The 22,617-nt window shown below is 42.1% G+C and overlaps 1 long non-coding RNA gene across 1 annotated transcript; it reads left to right on the forward strand.

Annotated features, from left to right (window-relative positions):
• The first annotated feature begins 230 nt into the window (after nucleotides 1–230).
• On the forward strand, nucleotides 231–8,268 carry LOC127582224 (uncharacterized). The gene is made up of 3 exons (XR_007958085.1): nucleotides 231–313; nucleotides 422–510; nucleotides 8,203–8,268. It is a non-coding gene; the product is annotated as an uncharacterized LOC127582224 (long non-coding RNA).
• The last annotated feature ends 14,349 nt before the right edge of the window (nucleotides 8,269–22,617 follow it).

Here is a 22,617-nt window from a genome sequence, read left to right on the forward strand (position 1 = left end):
TTCTCTGAGTAAAGAGAGACATCCACACACAGTATTAAGAACACAACGACCAGGTAACTACATATGGGTGCAGTGCAAAGTTCTGCTGACACTATCTGCACCACGTAATTCCTACTTTTAAACTTACCCACTTCCAGCGCACTAAACTCGTGTAATTATGATGTGATTTAACTTTGAATCAGTGCTTAACAGCTACTTTCTGCATCATTTTTACCATCTCGTCACATTCTCCAGGAAAATGGCAATTGCATCTTCCTTCTGGAAGAACCTTTACCCTAACTTCTGAACACCAGGTCAAAGGACAGTGTCAGAGGTAAATCTAAACTCTACACCAACCGACTGACTTAATGTTACATAATTGAACAAGTCTCACATTGATAAAGTTTTCAACATTTTAATCGCCTGTATTTTATGTTTACAGTGGGTTCCGTTGGTGATCTAAATCAAAAGGAAATTTGTGCCTCATTAACCGAGCCGGTAGCTGCCAGATTAAACCAACACACCGCCTGTGTAAGTAAACTCTCAACAGTTGGGAATCAGGCGGATTTGAGGTTTTTGACTACCTGTTGACAGAAACAAAAATGAAAAGCTTTGCATTTCGGTGGCACCGTGTTCATCCTTAGGATCTCCCAAACTGCTTCCCAGCCCGGGAGACGCTTGAATGGCGGGACTGTAGCCAACCCCATGGACAACCCCTTGGCCATGGTCGGATTACCCATCTCGGAGCTGTAACTAATCCCCGGGGATAATTCCCCGGTTTTTATAAAACACCCCATGGACAAGGCTCTGAGCTGTCGGGGACCTCCGATGGTCCATCACTCCCTCACCAGCCAAGAAGATCGCTCTTCTTCTGGATTGGGTTTGAATCTACGATCTAACTGAGCTCCCAAACGAGCCACGGCCAACACAGCTGTTAACCTACCAACCCTCTGAAGAATTACAGAAAGTAATCTCCTCGATCCATGCGCTTAATTCCGAACATCACTCCGTGCTGGTTACACGATCTGCCGAGATGTCGGTGGAAACTTTGCGAGCATTTGTGAGCTCGACAAAGGTTATGTAAATTCTGATGATGCCTAACAAACATGCGCTTATTTAAAAAAACAGTACTAGAGTTGGCAACTTTAGAGCTTCTGTATTCCCCCTGAGGCAGACTGCAGGTTTAACAGTACAAATAACATTTCCTAATGTAATATTGATGACCCCTCAGGAAGATGGACCAGTTGCAGCCAGAGCTCTGGCTGTTGATCCAGAGCCACGTGTTCAAAACTCTTCCTGGAAATTGGGGAAATTAAAGGAATTAAATAAATCTGGAATTTAAAACGAGCTGGTTTCAGTGACCACTAAACCACTAGATTGTCATTAAGAATCCTCCTGGTTCATTAATGTGCTTGAGGGAAGGAAACTTGCCCCGACAAAGCTCTGGCCAATTTGTTGCCTCTGATCCACCAATTTGTTTGGCTCTTAGTTATCTGTGAAGTAAGGGCCCATCTATGGATGGATGGTAAATACCAGCCCTGCAGCAACATAAAGGAATAAATAGATATTATCTTAAAAAATCCCTTGCTGGGAAGCAGATTACTTTGCTCTGTGCCAGATACATTAATATTTAAACTATCTCAGACGTGCGTCAATTCTGTGCATTGGGGAGTGAACTGTCCCATCAGGTACTAATTTGCAGTTTGTGGTTGGGACTCCTGGGTGCCAGAACCGATGTAAATATTACAGAAAGCGAGCAGCCTGTGAAAAGTGATAGCGGAATGAGGATTGATAGATTCTGGAGCTTCACTTGATTGTCTTTGACACCTTGGAAGAAAAGTTATCAGTTAGTCTTCCATTGACAAATTCTGGGTGAGTTGATATCCAGGAAAGGGCAGGTTGCACAAGGTAGCTGTAGCAGTTAGGCCATTAGTCTTCCATTAATCGATATCTGATAAATAACAAGCAGATAACTCGAGCATCACAACATCAGAAAATTTATGAGACAGAAGGAGGTCGTTAGGCCCATCGTATGTGTGCTGGGCCAAAAAGAGTTACCCAGCCTCCCGCACTGGCTTCATAACCCTGCAGGTCACAGATCTTCAAGAGCACGTCCGAGTCCTTTAAACATGATGAGGCTTTCTGACCCCAATCCTCTCTCAGGCAGTGGGTTCCAGACTCTCACCGCCCTTTAGAGTAAAACATTCTTTTTGCTCTTCTAATCCTACTAGTTTTATTAAATTTATACCTTCTGATTATTGATGCCTCTGCTGAGGGAAATGGGTTCACTATTTATTCCACTGAGGCAATAAAATTATGAAGGACTTGCATAGTCTCTCCTCCTCTGTTCCAAGAGAAACAATCCCAGCTCACCCAATCTTTTCTCATAGCTACAGTTTTCCAATTTTGTAAATCTCTAATTGTCTTTGTAAATCTCACCTGCGCCTTCACCAGTGTGATCCCAACCTTCCTAGGACGTGCTGAGCAGGAGTTCATACAGCACGGAAACAGGCCCTTCGGCCCAACCCGCCCGTGCTGACCAAGGTACCAGCTAAGATGGTCCCGTTTGCCCACATTTGGCCCATATCCCTCTAAACCTTTCATATCCATGGACCTGTCCAAATGTCTTTTAAATATTGATATTGTACCCGCCTCTACAGCTTCCTCTGGCAGCTCGTTCCACACACCCACCACCCTCTGTGTGAAAAACTTGCCCCTCAGCTCCCTTTTATATCTTTCTCCTCTCACCTTAAACCACTGCCCTCTAGTTTTTGGGTCCCTTTCCCTGGGAAAAAGACTGCGCCTTCACCCTATCTATGCCCCTCATCATTTTAGACACCTCTATAAGGTCACCCCTCAATCTCTTACATGCCAAGGAATAGCCTGGCCAACCTCTCCCTGTAACTCAGGGCCCCGAGTCCCGGCAACATCCTCGTCCTCACTGCATTTTTATTCAATGCACCGCATGAAAGAGAAAAGTGTCCTATATACCCTTTAAAGCCACTTTATATACCTGTCCTGCCACCTTTTAAGGCTGCCTACATACACTCCATGTAGTGACCTTCCACACCACTCAATATCCTTCCACTTATGGTATAAAAACTCCAATGATCCACTGTCCGACCAGTCAGAATTCCCAGTTCTTTATCTGGCTCGCCAGGTAATGTTTGCTGCACTTCCTGTCCACTCAGTGGGTTCCCGTTCCCACACACCCGTTGAGCTCACCGGCGCCCCAGTTGTGCTCTCTTTAAACTGACCAGGGTCCCATTTCCCAAGTTCCATTTAAATTTACCACCTTCACTGGGAAATTCATAACACCATTGTAGCATCTTTAGATAAAAAATGTGTTGAGGTTTAAATAGGAATAACATCCAATTGTCTGGGAAATCTGCCAGTCCGGCACTGCTTAAGTCCCCTTCAGTTACACAGAACAGTACAGCACCAGGCACATTTGACCCATGATGTTGTGTGTCGTGATGCCAGTTTATACTGTTGGAGTATTGGAGTTTTACTTTATTCCTCGCCGCGTTGCCTCTCCCCAGATGCTTCACCTCACACTTCGGATTAAATTCCACTTGTCACCTTTCTGCTCAGTTGGCCTGATCGTCTCTACCTCCCCGTGGCTAAAGCTTTTCTCCTCACTGTCAACCTGCCTGATTTTTGTATCACCAGCACTCTTCTTTATTAGGTCCTGTATAACCAGGTCCACATCAGTCAGGCCTATTACAGAAAGCAAGGGACTGACCCATGTTGAACCCATTGGTTACAGCCTTCCAGTCACAGAAACGCACGTCAACCATTAACTTTGCTTCCTGCCACTGGCCCCATTTTAAATTGAAGTTACCACTTGTCTATGAATTCCATGGGCTTTCATTTTCTTGTGGTAACCTTGTGAACAACCCATCTAAAATCCAATCATTAGCCGGACATGACTTCCCTTAACAATCCATATCTAAAGATGTGGGGAGAAGGCGGGGGAATGGGGTTGAAAAAAATAATCAGCTGTGATTGAATGGCGGAGTAGACTCAGTGGGCCGAATGGCCTAATTCTGCTCCTGTATCTTGTGGTCTTATTGTCTCGATCACTCTGTACCTTCCTAAATGAAGGGTTATAATGTCACTTAGGGTCACTTGCTCACCACTGAAGTTAAACTGACCCGCAATCATTTATTTGATCTCTTTAATTTTTGGAAGCGATGGTACAATGTTCCTGTCAGGGGATGGATTTCTGGGCTTTGTTGTATCTGTCTGTACTTGTTATGTGAGGTTAGAAGAGGGAAAAGCATTTCAATCCTCTTGCACCACATCAGAAGCAGGGCAGGATTGAGAAACTAGTCAGAGCCTCTGCAGTTTGCTCCCTTGTTTGCTTGATTACCATGGAGCTGGCAGCATATCCATCTTCAAAGAAGATAAACCCCTTAACAGCTCTTTTGTTGTATTTATCTCATCCAATTTTTCTACAACTGCAATATTGGTGATAATGCACTCTTTTGTGAATTCTGTTGTAAAATATTCATTAAGAACATTCTTTGGCACACAACAGATTACCTTATTGGTCCCTCGTTGGTCCAGCTCTTGCCTTGGTTATACTCTTGCTCTCTATGTATTTATAAAACATGTTTGAATTTTCTTTTCTTTTATTTGTCAATATTTCATACTCTTTGTTTTCCTAATTTCTCTTCTAACTTTTAACTTCAGCAGCGTTAAGTTCTCAATGAATATCCTTGAGATATCTATTGAGAACTTAATGCTTATCCTCCTCTCTGTCTGACACTCATTAAACTTCAAGAAGCTGTTGGCTGACTCACCTTTTAGTCTTCCTTAACTAGCCTCACTCTACTTTGGAACCTTTACTTCTCTTTCATATTTGTCCTTTTTCATAACTATTCTAACCGAATTATGAACATGACCTCAAAAATCCTCTCCCACTGACACATCTTCCATCTGTTCAACTACATTCTCTACATCCAGAGTTTTACACTGGAAGCTCTTCGGTGTCAGACTTGTCCCAGACTTGTTGACAAAGGTTCTGAATGCAATTTAAGAATTCTATGCCCTTCATAAATTCAAAGGCTTTTACACAGTCTTCCAGTTAATATTATGGTTATTGAAATCTCCCACTATTTTTGCCCTAGTGCTTTTTGCATGTAAGAAATTTGCAAATAAATGATCTGTAATCTGCCTTGGCCTATTTGGATGTTTAGTACAAACCCAACAGTGTGATTGCTTCATTTTCCTCTGTTCAGCATATAACCATTTGATGATCCTTCTGACATCTTGACTTCTTGCAGCTTAATTATTTCTTTAACCAATATTCCCATTCCCCCTCCCCATCCCATAAATCCTGTAACCAGGGACGTTAAGCACCCAGGCTTGCCTCTCTCCTACCAGCTTTCCAACAGTAGCTATAAAACCACCTTACCAGCTATACTTCATTTTCAGTCTTTCCCCACCTTCCCATTATACGAGGCAGAGATGGGGTAAAGTTTCCTTCTACCTACCCTGGAGCAGAGGTTTGTGAGAATGGAGGGCATGGTTTGAAGGTAAGGGGTAGGAGGTTTAGAGGGGATCTGAGGCTGATTGGAATCTACAGCACGGTGCCTGACTGGGTGCTGGTGTGGCAGATGGAATACAGCGGAGGGAAGTGTACGGTCATGCACTTTGGTAGAAGGAATAAAGGCACAGACTATTTTCTAAATGGGGAGAGAATCCCAGTGCAGGATTCCCTAACGGTTAACTTGCAGGTTGAGTCGGTAGTAAGGAAGGCAAACACAATGTCAGCATTTATTTCGAGAGGACTGGGATATTAAAGCAAGGATGTAATGCTGAGGCTTTATAAGCCATTAGTCGGACCACATTTGGAGTATTGTGAGCAGTTTTTGGCCCCATTTCTAAGGAAGGATGTGCTGGCGTTGGAGAGGAGGTTTACAAGAATGATCCTGGGGATGAAAGGGTTAATGTATGAGGAGTGTTTGATGGCTCTGAACCTGTCTGTTTAGAAGGATGAGGAGGGATCTCATTGAAACCCACTGAATATTAAAAGGCCTGGATAGAGTGGACATGGAGAGGATGTTTCCATCAGTGGAGAGTCTAGGATCTGAGGGCACAGCCTCAGAATAAAGGGGCATCCCTTTAGAACTGAGATGAGGAGGAACTTCTTTATCCAGAGGGTGGTGAATCTGTGGAATTTGTTGCCACAGACGGCTGTGGAGGCCAAGTCATTGGGTGTATTTAAAGCGGAGGTTGACAGGTTCTGGATCGGTAAGGGCGTCAAAGGTTATGAGGAGAAGGCAGGAGAATGGGGTTGAGAGGGAAAAATAAATCAGCTGTGATCGAATGGCGGAGCAGATTCTGGGCCGAATGTCCTAATTCTGCCCCTATGCTTTATGGTGCTAGGGACAGGTACTCTTACAACAGTTAGAAGTATCGGGACAAGCACATGAAGGCTAAGGACCAAGTGCTGGTACATGGGAGTAGTGTAGATGGCCAGCATGGAGATGGGTGGGCTGGTGAAGGGCCTGTTTTTGTGCTGTATGACTCTGACCACGTACTTCTGCTAAGCCAGGTTAAACCCTGCCCAACACCATGAGCAGACCTGCTCGTGAGGAAGTTGGCCCAAGTCCGGTTGAGGTACAGCTCATCTGGCCTGTTCAGGTCCCACATTTCCTGTAGCAGGTCCAAGTGCCCCTTCCCTCGAGCCCTGTCCCTCCAGCCCTGAGTTCATCCGTGCTGTTCCATTTCTGTACTCACTGCTATGTGGCATCAGCAGTGGTGGCACCAGGTGGATTGGTTGGTGAAGAAGACAGATGGCATAGGTCGGGCACAGAACATAGAAGTTGCAGTGTAATGTTGCAACTTTCCAGAACACTAGTTAGACCGCACCTGGGGTACTGGGTGCAGTTCTGGTCACCACACTGGAGGAAGGATGTGATTGTACTGGAGGGAGTGCGGAGGAGATTCAGCTGCATGTTGCCTGGATCGGAGGACTTTCGTTGTGGGGTTCTCCCTGGAGTGAAGGAGGCTGAGGGTTAACCAGAAAGAGGTATATAAAATTATAAAGAGGCATGGAAAGGGTAGTCAGGATCTTATCTTCATAGTAGGGGGTATTAAAAAATGGGAAGAGGATATAGTTTTTAAGGCGAGAGGAAGGAGTTTTAAAAGGGTTCTGAGAGTGGTTGATATGTGGAACTCGCTGCCGGAGTTGGATGCTGTGCTTAAGAGATGTTTCGACAGGCATGGACCTAGTGCAGATGGGCAAGGTGGGCTGAAGGGCCCATTTCTGCACTGTCCAACTCTGTGACTCTAGTCTGGACATCGCCACCTTTTGAAGTCTTCCTCCTTAATCCTAACTCCATAAAATCTTCCTGCAGGGTCTCATCACTTCCACTGCTATCTCACGGTGAGAGTTTTACAGCTGCTTGGTGTTCTTGTTCCTGGCACCAGGGAGGTAACATCTGGAATCACATCTGCAGAAATGTTCGCCCCCGCCCCAAACTATTGATGTTGCCTCATTAAATTTTGGGGACTCTCCACCAAAATCGTCCAGTTATTGAGCCTTCAATTCAGCTTAGGACAAATGCTTCAAATGCACAAGGTGTTAAGTACACTTGTGCTGTGTGTTACTTCCACATACACCAGAAATAATGTTTATAGCTGGTGTCTCTTAATGCCTCTGAAAAATACAGCATGTTTTTGAAACACTGTTATTTTATGCAGCGTATCGTGGCGTGAATGATATATGAAAATAATTCAAAAAGCTGTAGTGATTCAGTGAACTCAGACTGAAAATCTCTCACTGTTTAAGTTGTTTAGTATGTTCTGCACTCACAATGTGTCACTGTCTGAATAACCTTTACTCCGGAGAAAGAAATGTGCACTTATCTCAGTGGGTTACATTGTAGGGAAAGACAGTGTTAGGGTCCCTGCTCACTCTGTATTCAGTAGATGCTGTCTTTGCAAGGTTCTGGGGAACGCTGACCCTGTGGCATTTAAACTGTTTACCCTCTCAGTTCACCCATGAGCATTGAAGAAGTTAAGCTTTAGAGATCCTGTAAGTGCTAATCCAGACCGCAGCTGCTTTCTGCAGGATGAAATTCAAGACAGGCATCTGAAAATATGATCCTGCTTGTCAGGGTTTGATGAGTCTGTGTACAAAACTGGGCTATTTCCTTGTGCAGCCAAATTTTGTTTAAACACTTTGTCCTTCTCTGCTTAACATCCCAGGTGCCCTCCAAGACCTCGGTGCCCCTCCAGTGCTGGCCTCTAGAACATCCCCATATTTAATCTCTCTCCACTGAGAACCATGGCTTCAAGTGCTGAGGTAAACCTCTTGCTCTGTCCTTGAAGGTGATACTTAAAACCCCTCTCTTTGAGCAACCCTTTTGTTATCTGCCCTAATGTGCCTTGGTGTCAAATTTCATTTGTTGATCTTCCTGTGAAGTTCTCTTAGGGTGTGTTTGTTGTTTTGAGGGTGCTATTAAAATGTAAGTTGTTGCTGTCTCCTTGGTAGCGTGTTGTGTAAGGTTCATAATTTACTCCCACTCTCACTCTTCTCCAGGGCCAAAAAAAATTCTTATGATCTCATCTTGATTCAGAGTTAGAAACACTATCTTATGTTTTTTGTGAAAAACAGTGGTACCTTCCATTATAAACTGTTGGTGTCTCATTCTTTCTCACTTCAAAATCAGGGCTATTTAGAAGGCAGCAGCCAAACTATGTCCCACACCAACATCGTCACTTCCTCAACACAATCCCTAAAGATGAACCAGTTAGCAATGATGCAAAGTAAACACAATTTTATGTCGACAGAGCAGCCTGCAGTTGTGGGTAGTAACAAACAATCTGCTGCAGGGACTCAGCGGGTCGAGCAGCTTGTGGGTGGGAGGAATTGTCAACATTTCAGGTTGAAACCCTGCATCAGAGCATGAAGAGTCCTGATGCAGGGGTTTGACCCAAAACGTTGACAATTCTTTTCCCTCCACAGAAGCTGCTCTACCCGCTGCGTTCCTGCAGCAGATTGTTTGTTGCTCCAGATTCCAGCATCTGTGGTCTTGTGTATGTGTTTAATACAGCACAATGTCCCAAAGTGTTTGCAATAGTCATCGACTACTGCAACAGTGGTCCATGGACATTCTTACAGAAAGTCTTAAAGAGCATAGTGCAAAATGAACAAAAATAGTTCACAGTATTGACAGGGAACACTCAATTTTTTGATGAGTTCATTGGCACTGTTGTAATGTAGAGAACATGACAGCCTACTTGTGCACAGAAATCTCCATAGTCATCAATGTGATGTGACCAGATTATCTACTTTGGTGATGTTGATTGAGGGGTAAACATTGGAATTGATTTATTGAGGTACAGAGAAAAACTTTTCTTAGATACCGTTCATACAGATCAATTCATTACACAGTGCATTGAGGAAGTACAGGGTAAAACAATACAGAATGCAGAATAAAGTATTACAGTTACAGAGAAAGTGCAGTGCAGGCAAATAATAAGGTGCAAGGTCATAACGAGGTAGATTGTGAGGTCAAGAGTCCATTTTATCGTACTAGGGGACCGTTCAATAGTCTTATAACAGCGGGATAGAAGCTGTCCTTTGCTTGCCCAGGACACAGAGAACTCCTCTGCTGTGTAATCCTTTATGCACACCTGAGTGTTTAATGTCTCATTGGAAAGACTGAAGCACTGTAACATTAAGCTTCTAAATGTAATGATGTCGGTGTCATGTTGGTAACTTCTGATCATCGTGTTCAATGCCTCATTTCCCTGACTGTGAGGAAAGGACAGTGAGAAAGATGAGGAAGAGAATGTGAGGAATTAAAGTCAAAGTATCAATAAAGAGAGGGAATGAGGGAAGGAAGTGCAAGAAATAATGAAGCAGAAGATATGGAACCTATTTGCGCAGGAGACTCGTTATTGGTCCTGGATAAATGAATGCACCAGTGGTCCATAACTGCTGGTCCCATCCTCAGAACAGCAGTGAAAGACCAGGGTACAAACTATTCCACTGCTTTCACGGGAAGACAGGAACTACTGGATTCAACAATGTTCACCAAAGGAAATGCTAGTCAGTCCGCATCTGTGGGAAGAGCAACGGTTAACATTTCAGGTCGAAGACCTTTTTGTCAGAAGACTTTAGGAGAGAAGTTGGTTAAACTGTGGGGAGGGATTGTCTCTCTGATGGGGAAAAACCAGGGTGACCATGCGGATAAGGTATAAACAAGGTTAGGGAGTGAGAAAATGGACATTGGAATGTGGGAGCTGTGAAATGCAGAGCAGGGAGCCATGCCCGGCAGGTCATGCTGGGCATGCCCTCCGCCCTCGGAGAGAAAACAAACTGAGCCAATACCACAGATGTGTTTTGTCCACAGGGACTCTGAGCTTACTGTTACCTGCCACTTTAATTTTCCATCCCACTCTGACCCATCGGTCTGTGACCTCCTGCCCTGTTGCAATGGGACCCAACACAAGCCTGAGGAACAGCACCTCATCTTCTGTCTGGGCACGTTACAACCTTCTGTACTCGACGCTGAATTCTACAACTTAAGGTAACTTGATTTCTGTCTGTATCAGTTGTCCAGCTTCAGCCTGGTTTTACCCTATCAGAGACATCCCCTCTCCCCCACCATCCCTACAACCTAACAAATTTCTGTTCTCTCCTTCCCAGTTTTGATGTAGGGTCTCTTACCTGAAATATTAACTCTGTTTCCCTTCCCACAGATGCTGCCTGACCTGCTGAGTATTTGCAGCGTAGTCTGTTTTTATTTTAGATTTCCAGCATCTGCAGTGTTTTGATTTTCTACCTCACTGTGGATACTTTCCCCATCCTGGTGACCACACAGTGTAACGTTGACTTTGACCACAGCAACCAATCGTTATCCACCATGGATCCAGCTGGAATGCTTTGGAATGATCTAAGTCACAGTTTTCCCATCCAAGCTTGTTTTCAGGAAATTCATCTAATTTGCAATTGAATGTGTCTTTATTCTGAGTATCAAGAGAACTTTGGATCCTGAACACCAGCAGAGTGGATGTCAGACTGACGCGGGTGCCAGACAAAGTTTAAAAATCTCTAGGTACAATTCACTCCCTGCCTGAGAAACTCTCACTTCATTTGCTCCAGGGTTGAACGAGTGAAAGTTCAGTGTTTACTATAATACCTTGTGTGATTTCAGCAGAAACTAGAGTGGTTTATTGCAGTGAATTATTTTCGGTGTAGTTACTATTGTAAAGCAATTCCTTACAGCCATAACAGTACCCATACATCACATCATCAGGCTCCAACACAGCTGTGGCAGGAATAGTTTATTATAATAATGATCATAAAATTTACTGCATTGTTTTATAGGGAACAACATGCTGAAAATGAATTTATACCATCCACGGCAGGTTAAAAGCTGAAGGATGCTAATCAGTGTGTAATTATTCAACCATTAAACTCGGCATCGCCAGTAAATGTTTTTTTCCCCAAAAAATGAATTAATAGTGATGAGTGACATTAATGTCATTCAAACGTCTTGTCTTCCGAGAAATGTCTGGCTTGTCTGATTTAAGCTTTTTATTTTGCCTTTAAGTCCACAGGGCGCTCCTGCAACAACCTGTGTTACTGTTTAAAAAACCATCTGATGTCACAGTTGTACGTCAAGTACTTGTTTTGCTTTTGACGTTCAGTTGTGATAGTCTACAGTGCAGGCACGATTCATCACTCCTGTTCCTTCCTGATCGTATGTGACGTATATCACTCACTTTCAAGGAAAGTTACTACCCTGAACAGTCCTTTCAGAACACCTGCATATTACTCACCTTATCAGCAGCAAACTTAAATGGACATCAAGAACATAACAGGAGCTGAAGAAGGTTATTCAATAAGATTGCAATTGATCTTCCATTTCACCTTCCTGTACTATAAACATACTCAAGATTCTGTGCACAAAAATCAATGGATCTTTACCTTGGATTTACTTTGAGTGGCCACAGTTCTCTGAGTTGGAGAAGTCTAAAGACCCTCTGTGGGAAGAAATTCCTCAGACCAAAATGCCCAATGCCTTACTGACTTTGAGACCTAGTTCTAAACTCCAGCCTAGGGAAACATCTGTGCAGCAACAACCCTGTCAGGCCCTTTATATTTTATACTTAATTAAGATCACCTCATTCTTCAAAACTTCAAGCATCTGCTCTGCATCTCCTCACAGGACAATCCATTCATCCCAGGAGGAATCTTTATCGCACCACCCCAAGGCAAGTGTATCCTTCCCAAGGCAAGTGTATCCTTCCTTCTGTAAGGAGCCAAGATTGATACGGTACTCTAGCTGTGCTCTCACCAAGTGCCTCTGCAATGGTAATAAGATTTTTTTAACGCTGTACTTGCGACAGCATAACTAGAAGTTAATCTGCCATTGGCTTTTAAGTGCTTGCTGTATTTGTATATGAATTTTTATTTGCTTCATGTCTCTGAATACCAAAGTTGCCCAGTCTCTCATTGATAATAAATTAAGTTTTTATTTTTTCTGCCTTCAGTGACGAACTGTATTCTCTTCCAAACTCTATCAGCCATCTTTTTACCTGTTTGTTTATTCAGTCCACATCCCCTTGCAGACTCTGTCCTCCCCCAGCTTTATATCAGTATTATTGACAGGATTACCAGATATACCAGGATGTTAAATCCTGGTAAATCTGGTCTGGAGAGCATGTCTTTATGAGGATAGGTTGAGTGAGCTAGGGTTTTTCTCTTTGGAAAGGAGGAGGATGAGAGGTGACTCGATAGCGGTGTACAAGATGATAAGAGACATAGAGTGAGTGGACAGTCAGAGACTTTTTCCCAGGGCGACAATGGCTAACATGAAGGGACATAATTTTAAGGTGATTGGAGGAAGATATAAAGGGGATGTCAGGGGTAAGTTTCTTTTTACAGAAAGTGGTGGGTGCGTGGAACACACTGCCGGCAGAGGTTGTGGGGGCAGGTACATTAGGAACATTTAAGATAAAATGTCGGCACAACATTGTGGGCTGAAGGGCCTGTACTGTGCTGTAATGTTCTATGTCTAAGATTAGAAACCCAAGCATTCGCTGCTTTTTTAAAAATGTAGAATGCAAGTTAGCTCCTTCAGCTGGTAATACCATGTGATTAACTTTTCCTTGAGCATTCTAAATTATAGAAATTAAAATACACTCTGCATTCAGCTGTGCGTTTCAAATCAGGTGCGAATAACCAGTTGTTGTAACACTACATAAAGCCTACCTTGCCTTTATATAGCACCTTCCTTATTCTTTTCAGAACTTTCCAAAATACCTAGAGCCAAAGCAATACTCGATGCACAAAGTCATTATTTGAATGTGGTTATCTTATTGCAGTATTTTCAAGGTAGAGAAGATGTTTGTCCTTGTAGGTCGCAAATCTTTGCAATTTTTACCCCAGAGACCTGAGGAAACAGTCATTGAATTTAAGGATGAGATGAGTTTTTGTACAAAGGGGAGTGAACAGTTGCTTAAAGGAATCAGAGCTCAGGAAGTCAAGATTAGATCATCCTTGTTGAGTTGCCACATTGCCTACTTCTGTTCCAATGTACATTCTAACACAGCAGTCAGTGTGCACACAGCAAGCTCCCATCAACAGCAGTGTGTAGCAGGTGGTCTAAATCATTGCTTTAGTGCAGGAATTTGAATTGCATTATTGCAATTGGACAAATTACATTCAAGTAGATAAATACATCAGGATAAAAAGCTTGTATCAGAAACTACTGGATTATGGCAAAAAGTCACCTGGTTTATGAATATCCTTTGTTGCTGTCTTTGCTTGAACTGGCCTGTGTATGATTCCAGACTAATGAAAGTGGCTGACTTTCTAACTGCTGTCTGAAATGGTTTAGTAATACCGGGTTAGGGGCAGATAAAATGGTGGCCTTACTAGTGACATCTACTTCTCAAACTGTTAACACAAAGTACTGGCCACAACAACAGAGACCATGGGCCTGTTCTTCATTGCAATAGTGCCATAGGAGCTTGCATCTACACAAGTTGATTGGCGTAGATAAGGTAGATAGCCAGTGTCTGTTTCCCATGGTAGGGGTGTCTAAATCAAGAGGGCATAGGTTTAAGGTGAGAGGGGGGAGGTTTAAAGGGGATGAGGGGTAAATTTTTCACACTGAGTAGTTGGTATCTGGAATGAGCTGGTGTTGGAGGCAGGAAAAACAGCAACATTTAAAGGCATGTGGACAGGTACTTGAATGAGCAGGGCAGAGAGGGATAGGGAATTAATGCAGGCCGGTGGGATTAGTTTAGAGAGGTATGACGGTCAGCATGGATGCAGTGGGTTGAAGGGCCTGTTTCTATGGCTGTACAACTCTGACTCATCAGAAAGACAACACCTCCCTGCTGATGTAGGTGCATTAAAGCATCAGCCTATGTTTTTCTCTTCAAGTCTCTGGAATAGGACTTAAACTCTGAAACTACTGCCCCAGAGAAAAGCACACTGCCAGCAATGTTAGGGACAGGGGCAACTGAAGAGACCAAACCCAAGCACGTTGATTGCATATTGCATGTAATTAGCCCAGCTAGTGAGATAATTGAAGTGACAACACATTCGTAGTGTATGTGAACTAGGGAACAAAACTGAAGAAGGTGATGCAATAAGAGCAGCTTCAAGCTTTTTTTTACAAAAAAAAACCCCTCTAATCAAGGCAGCTTATGTTTTTTTGGTACCAGCTCCTGTGGGTCAACCCCATGTGCTTGTCCTTGCAATACCCACAACCATTAATTAGCTGTACCAGCATCTGCTTGGGCTACTGTAAAAACATTACAAGAAGTAAGAGGAAGTCAAACTATAATACTATATACCAGGGCACCAGTGCTCAATACAAGAGGGCATGGCTTTAAAGTAATGGGTGGGAAGTTCAAGGGAGATATCAGAGGAAGTTTTTTTTACCCAGAGAGTGGTTGGGGCGTGGAATGCACTGCATGGGGCGGTGGTGAGGCAGGTAATTGGTCAAGTTCAAGAGATTGTTAGATAAGCATATGGAGGAATTTAAAATAGGTGGATATGTGGGATGAAGGGGTTAGATAGGCTTAGGCATGGTTTAAAGGTCGGCAAAATATGGTGGGCCGAAGGGCCTGTATTGTGCTGTATTGTTCTGTGTTCTATAACTTATTGTTCATTTTCTGTCCCTGCTATTGTACCTTGCCTATTTTGTTTTCCAAAGTTGAAGTATTATCAATTCCACCCTTATTGCTGCCCCCAGTGCCACCAGAGAGCTTCTTCTCTGACCTGTTACCACTGCTGGGTAAATGAACATAGCAAGAGGAGCAAAAGAAACTCAGGTCATGGGTTAAGGTTGCCCCACAGAAGTTATATTTTCTCATTGAGCAAAAAATTCCTTTAGACGTGAGGACATGAGCTGAATCCAGAATAGGCCAAGGCGCAGCTGATGACTGCTCTGAAGGGCAGACCAAGTCATCTAACCACAGTAACAAATGGTCAAAAAGAGGGGCATCCATGAACATTCCAATTCATCATCTTTTAGGAGCTGAAATCTGGCATCTGAACAGCCAAAAAAAAATACAATAAGCTATCAAGGTTACTGCATGATTAATTCATACCATCAACCATCCAATAATTAAACTGGGTTGTTGATTTATCTTCAATAAAAGAATATTGGTTGACTGAGTTCAGTTGCTGGCAATCATCTAGCCCTACTGGACACTTGAGCAAATCAACTGGTATTTAATGTAGTACTGGGGTAGTGGTAAACTAGCTCTACTTGACATAAACTATGTTTAAAATGGGCCGAATGATCTAATCAAACATCTGTTTTTGATATAATTTCATCTGGGATGTTTGCAATCTTGGAAGCTGCAAACAACATCTACTTCTGTAATCTCCTCCATTTCTAAAACCTGCCAAGATTATCCGCACTCCTTCAATTGTGACCTCCTAATCACCCCTGAATTTAATCATCTCAGCACTGATGACCATGCCTTCAGCTGTCAAGTTCTTAAGCTCTGAATTTCTCTGGAAGCCCTGACATGAACCTCTCCGTAGCATAAGTCTGTCTAAAAATGCTTTCTAAAATCTTTCCCTTGACTAAGCTGATCAGTCATCTGACCAATTAGCTCCTTAATGTTTGGTGTCAAAGCTAGCTTGGTAATGATCTTATGAAATCTTGCTACATGAAAGGTGCTATATACATAAGATTATTGCTGTTCTTGTCTGTATAACAGTGGTTGATTTTAAAAATAAACAGTTCATTAACTCTTAAGAGCTTGGGATATACAAGTAACACATAAATATTATTATTAATTAAATTTACTTATTCTTTAAATGTTATTTAATTAAATAACATTTAATACAAGATATAATATATATTAATATTGAATTTATATTGTGTTCTTCTCATCCTTTAAGGTGGATGTGTCATTGGTCAAAATTAGCAACACCCAAATGTTCTCGGTTGCCTAAGAGCTGCTCATCACCCACTCTGTCAATCTTCCATCAGTTCCCACTGGGAAACTTAAAGCTCCTTTGAAACTGGAAACAAGCTCAACTGGATGACAGATCAGTTACAAACTCGCATCCCACCCTACATGACATTCATGCTCCAGTGCAATGCATCACCAACAATATTTAAATTTAAATCCACACCTCTAAACTTTGCTTACAAGCTTCTTTTTTTTAAAAAAGTTCTTCTACATTGCCATTACCAAACTGTGACTAGTATTGGAAAACATTACACTTAGAGTCACCTGTAGTGGTTGATCATGAGAACAAGTGTTGGAAAATGCACATCTAAAACCTTGGCAACAATCCAATCAAGCTTTTCGCACTCCCCTGGCATTATAGGGTTTCATCAAAAGTGATGATGATCCGTTATGTTGATTCCAGCCAGAGGCACTTCCATCAAACAGAAAGCAACAAGCTTCCATTTTTGTGAGAAATTTTTATTTAAACAGCGAGGGAAAAAAAGAAACAATATTAATAAGAAAACTAAGTCACCACATTTTGAAATAGATGGTATATTATTAAAAATAATGAAGCAAATGTCTCAAGTGTTAATCAATCTTACCAAAATTTCCTGAAAGGTTACATTTTAATGATGGATGGGCAAACTATGGAGGAGGAAGCAATACTAATGCAATAAATGAGTTAGCAAGAATATATTTAACAGACAATCAACATCAAATGGACTAAAAAAAAAGATAAAATCTGACTGAAGAGGTCAAAGAAGAAAATAGAACACCATGGTTGGCACGGACTGGTTGGGCCGAAGGGCCTATATCCATGCTGTATTGCTCTCTGACTCTAAAGCAGGCCCTTCAGCCCACAACGTCTGTGCCTAACACAATGCCAAATTAAACAAAATCTCTTCTGCCTGCACATGATCCACATGACCCTGCCCTACATATTCATGTGTCTAACAGCTTCTTAAACACCACGAACAAGGGAAAAGGTGTAGTGTCTAAAATAAAAAAATATGAAATAAAGTTAAAATTCACATATTGCAATGGGGCTGGGTAAAAAATACAGAGCATGACTTTATTTTACAGGAGATTCTAGATCTAATTTCATAAACATAAACCTGACTACAAATTGAAGAATTTGAAAAAAACACAGCAGAAAAAAACACTTGGGAGAAAGAGAAAGGAGGCAGAATAATAAGAAATGGAACAGTAGGTACAATTAGATCTCAAAGTGTATTACCTGCTTTTTAAGTATCTACATCTGCCTTTAATATATTCAAAGAAAGACTCTTCCTCAAAGGGCAGTAGACGTAAAGTTCCAAAAACTCACTACACTCTGAGGGAAAACATTTCACCCCAGCTCTGTTGTAAATGGCAACACTATGTTCCTGGTTCTAGATCCTCTCATAAGAGGAAACATCTCTCATACTCCTAGTCGACCCCTCATGATTTTGTATGTTTCATGCAAAGTCTCCTGAAACTCTTCTAAATTCCAGCAGATACAAGTCCATCCTGAAGATACAAAAACCCAAAAGCTCGTACCACCAGGCTCAAAGACAGCTTCTATCCTGCTGTTATAAAACTATTGAACGGACCTCGTATGATAAGGACTCTTGACCTCACAATCTACTTCATCATAGCCTTTCACCTTATTGTCTACCTGCACTACACTCTCTCTGTAATGTTTTATTCTGCAGTCTGTTATTGCTTTTCCTTTATACTACCTCGATGTACTGATGTGATGAAATGATCTGTATGGATGGCATTCAAAACAAAGTGTTTCACTGTACCTCAGTATATGTGACAATGATAAACCAATTACCAATCCTATCCAATCTCCTCATTAAACAATAGGCCCATACCAGGTGTTAGTCTCGTCAAACTTTTCCTGAACTGCTCCCAATGCATTCTTATTCTTCCTTAGAACAACAGATCCAAGGGCAGTAGAATTGTAATGGTGTTTAAAGTTATGAAAGTTTGGGACACAGTAGATAGTAGTCCAGTAGTTGATAGAGTGAAATTAAAGAGCCACAGAAGTAAGACTGAAAGCAAGGAAATTGGAACAGAGAGGAGGAGAAACTTCTGTCAGTGAGGGAGAATGGACCCCTTCCTGACATATCATCAGTCGTCTTTATCTGCACTGACCTCTTGGTTAACTGACTGGGCAGCTGATCCAGAGACCCAAGTTTAAAGCTTGCCATATTCAGTGGGTTGACAGTTGCACCTCAGGTTCTAACAGCATATGAACTAGAACTTCGGATTTATTTCAAGAGACAAAGAAATAGGAGTAAAGATGTAATGACTCACCAAATTAAATACAATTATTAAATCTGTAATTAAAAAAAGCTTGGCTAGACAACAGTAACCACAAAACTATCAGATTGTTGCAAAATCTTTCAGGGTAGAAAACCTGTGGTCTTTACCCAGTCTGGCCTCTGTGGCTCCAGACTCACCAATGCGGTTGGCTCAGACAGGGGCTGGAAGGAACAGACGATAAATGCTGGCACTGCTGGTGACGTCCACATCCTGTGAACAAAAGTAAATCTATACAGGATTTCATATATTTATAAAAGTCAAAGTATGCCAATACCTTTGAAGAAACTCAGGATTTCTTTAATTTTCTATTAATATAAATGTAAATGTTACTTTTAAAAAATCCACTCTACAGATCAGAAAACCTTCTAAAAATAATTAGGGAATGTTAGGGAGTGTATTATTACATTTTCTTAAGCGTTTCTTATACAGCAGAGAAATAGGGTAACTGATAACACTATATTTAGTAACTGTAACACTATATTCTGCATTCTGTTTTTGCTTTTCCCTTGTACTACCTCGATGTACTGATGTTTTGAAATAATCTGTACAGATGGCAGGCAAACTATGTTTTTCACTGTATCTTGGTAAATGTGACAATAATAAATCAATAACCAACTGGCCCTTCAGTCCAAATCATCCCTGGTGATCAAGATGCCCATCTAAGTTAATCCCATTTTGCCCGCATTTGACCCATATCCCTCTAAACCTTGCCTATCTGTGTACCTGTCCAAATATCTTTTAACTGCTGTTATTATACCTGCCTCGACCACTTCCACTGGCAGCTCATTCTAGATACGGACCACCCTCTGTGTGAAGATTTTGCCACTCAGGTCCTCTCGCACCTTAAAGCTATGCCCTCTAGTTTTTGATTTCCTTTCTCTGAGAAAAAGTTTATGTGCATATCAATGGTAGGAGATGAAGGAGCTACGTAAAATATATCAAGTTTGTTGATGATACAAAGCTAGGTGGCAATGTAGATTGTAAGGAGGATCAGAAAGGCTTTAGGGAAATACAGACAGGCTAAGTGAAAGGACAAGGACATTGCATATGGAATATAATGTGGAAAACTGAGAGGTCACCTGTCTTGGTAGAGAGGAAAATTGGTTTATTATTGTCACATTTACTGAGGTACAGTTAAAAACTTGTTCTGCATGCCATCCAGACAGATCATTTCATTACATCAGTGCACTGAGGTAGTACAAAGGAAAACAACAACACAATGCAGAATGAAGTGTTACAGTTACAGAGAACGTACAGTGTAGGCAGACAATAAGGTGCAAGGTCATAACAAGGTAGATTGTGAGGTCAAGAGTCCCTCTTATCATACTAGGCAACTGTTCAATAGTCTTATAACAGCGGGATAGAAGCTGTCCTTGAGCCTGGTGGTACGTGCTTTCAGGCTTCTGAATCTTCTGCCCGAAGGGGAGGAGACAGAATGTCTGGGGTGGGTGGGGTCTTTGATTATGCTGTCTGCAAAGTGGGTATTTTTTTTAAATGGTGACAGATTAAAGGGCGTTGGTGCACAAGAATCACTGTACCGTGCAGGTACAGTGAGCATTAGGAATGAAAATTGTATGTTGGCTTTTGTTGCAAAAGGATTTGAATGCAAGAGTAAAAACTTCTTACTGCAGTTGCATATAGCCCTGGTGAGGCTGTAGCTGGAATATTGTGTACAAGTATGGTCTTTCTACCTAACTATACACTTGTGACAGATGGAATGAAAGACGGTTTCACCAAATTGAGTCCTGTGAGGAACGATTCAGATTGGGTCTACATTTTCTCAAATTAGAAGAGAGGTGATCTCATTGAAGCATGCAAAATTCTTGACAGGGTAGATGCAGGGATGATATTTCCCCTGTCTGGGAGTCAAAGCCTCAAAGTAAGAAGGTGTCATTAAGGTCTGAGAGGAGAAAGAATTTCTTCCCAGATGGTCATGAATCTTTGGAATCTTCTACCCAAGAAGGCTGTGGAGGCTCAGTTGCTGATTGATTATATTCAAGGCAGAGATTGGATACCACGAGAATGGAGGGTTATGGAATCAGTGTAGAAAGTAGTGGTGATGTGGTGTAAAAAAAAGAATTGCCATGAGCAGACACGAGAGGTCTACTCATGAGCAAAGTGCTCTACTCCTGCCTCTGTATTTTTACATTATTATGAAAAGTGATCTGAGATGAATAGCCTACAGAAAGAACTATTATCCAACTTTGGTTTCTTGATACCTCCATAGTCAAGTTTTTCACTGATATAACTGATGTGCTGGAATCATGCATCTTGCTTCTAGGGGATTGAATAAACCACAGATTTACATTCAGTTTTAGACCACTGCAGGTGACCCCAGCTCATTCAAATTAGGGCTGTAATAGAGTACTGTCACTCTGACAGTACTTAGCTTAGCACCAATCCAAGTGCTCCCTGTTGGCAGAGGTTAAGATTTCTTCAAGAACAAAGACTTATATTTATTTACTAGATGTGGGGTGCGGCTGGCAAGATTGCTGTTTGCTAATTACCTTCTGGTAGATGGCGTCCTCGAAACCACTGCAATCTTTATGCTGAGAAGGACTCTGAGTGCTGTTGGGTAGGGAGTTACATTGGTTACACCCAGCATGAACAAAGGAACATGCAGGATCACTTACAGGGGAACACGCAAATGGTGTGGTTACCATGTGCCTGCTGCCTCTATACTTCTAGCTGTCACCTGATGAAAGATCTCTGACCAGAAACAAACTCTGGTTGCTCTAATGCTGCCCAACCTGTTGGGTATTTCCTGCAATCTCTGCTCTTACCTTACATAAGACGCTGTGGGTTTGGGAAGTGCCGCCAAAGAATTCCAATCTGTGAGAAATAACTACAAGGAGTCGACATCTTGGCTACTGTTCAGGTATAATTTGGCTCGAGGCTATAAAATAATAATTCATCATCAAGTTACATCAAGACTGCCAATGTGTTCTTCCAGCCTCTGTGCAGTCCTTGAGCACAATTCTGTTCAAAATTTGCAAACACCTCACTTCTGCCCTTTCGGTCCTGAGATCTCTGTGGTGATTATATCACACCAAAAGGCTGCGGAGACAAAGACTGATGTCTCAAACAATCTCAATAAATTTAACCAGAGCAAGCTCCGTGGATGAGCAGAAGTTCTCCAAAGTGTTGTACAATCTGGTGCATTACTCAGACCTGTTCTGATCTTCCTCAGTATCAGCACCCGAAGAGCTGGAGGAACCCAGTGGGTCAGGCAGCGTCAATGGAGGGAAATGGACAGTCGACATTTCAGGTCGAGACCCTTCATCTGGACTCTTGACCCAAAACATCGACTGTCCGTTTCCTTCCATAGGTGCTACCTGACCCACTGAGTTCCTCCAGCATTTTGTGTGTTGCTCCAGATTCCAGCATCTGCAGTCTCTTGTGTCTCCAAGAGCTCTCAGTATCTGGACAAGATTATGTCTTATCTCACCAAAATAAATTATCTGGTCACTTATCTCATTACTGTTTTGCAGGAAATCACTGTGGGCATATTGGCTGTCATATTTCCTTACCTAAGTGGTACACTTTCACTGGTAATTACTTGGCTGTGAAATACTGTGGCGTTCTGATGCCATGTGGTACAATGGAAACACAAACAGAGTCTTCATTAAATATCACACACTAACAGTATAATTTTTCCAACTAAATAGTCAACCATAATTTAGAATTATATTTTAATCCCAATGTTAAAACAACATGGCAGCCCTGACCTCACTTTATCAGAGATATTCACTTTGCTCTACCCGCCCCTCCCAACACAAACCTAGCTTGTTTCCTTCTGAAGTGTCTTTGACCAGAAACGTTAACTCTGTTTCTCTTTTCCCAGATGCTGCCTGACCTGCTGAGTGT

This window comes from Pristis pectinata, chromosome 23, assembly GCF_009764475.1.
Source record: "Pristis pectinata isolate sPriPec2 chromosome 23, sPriPec2.1.pri, whole genome shotgun sequence".
NCBI lineage: Eukaryota > Metazoa > Chordata > Chondrichthyes > Rhinopristiformes > Pristidae > Pristis > Pristis pectinata.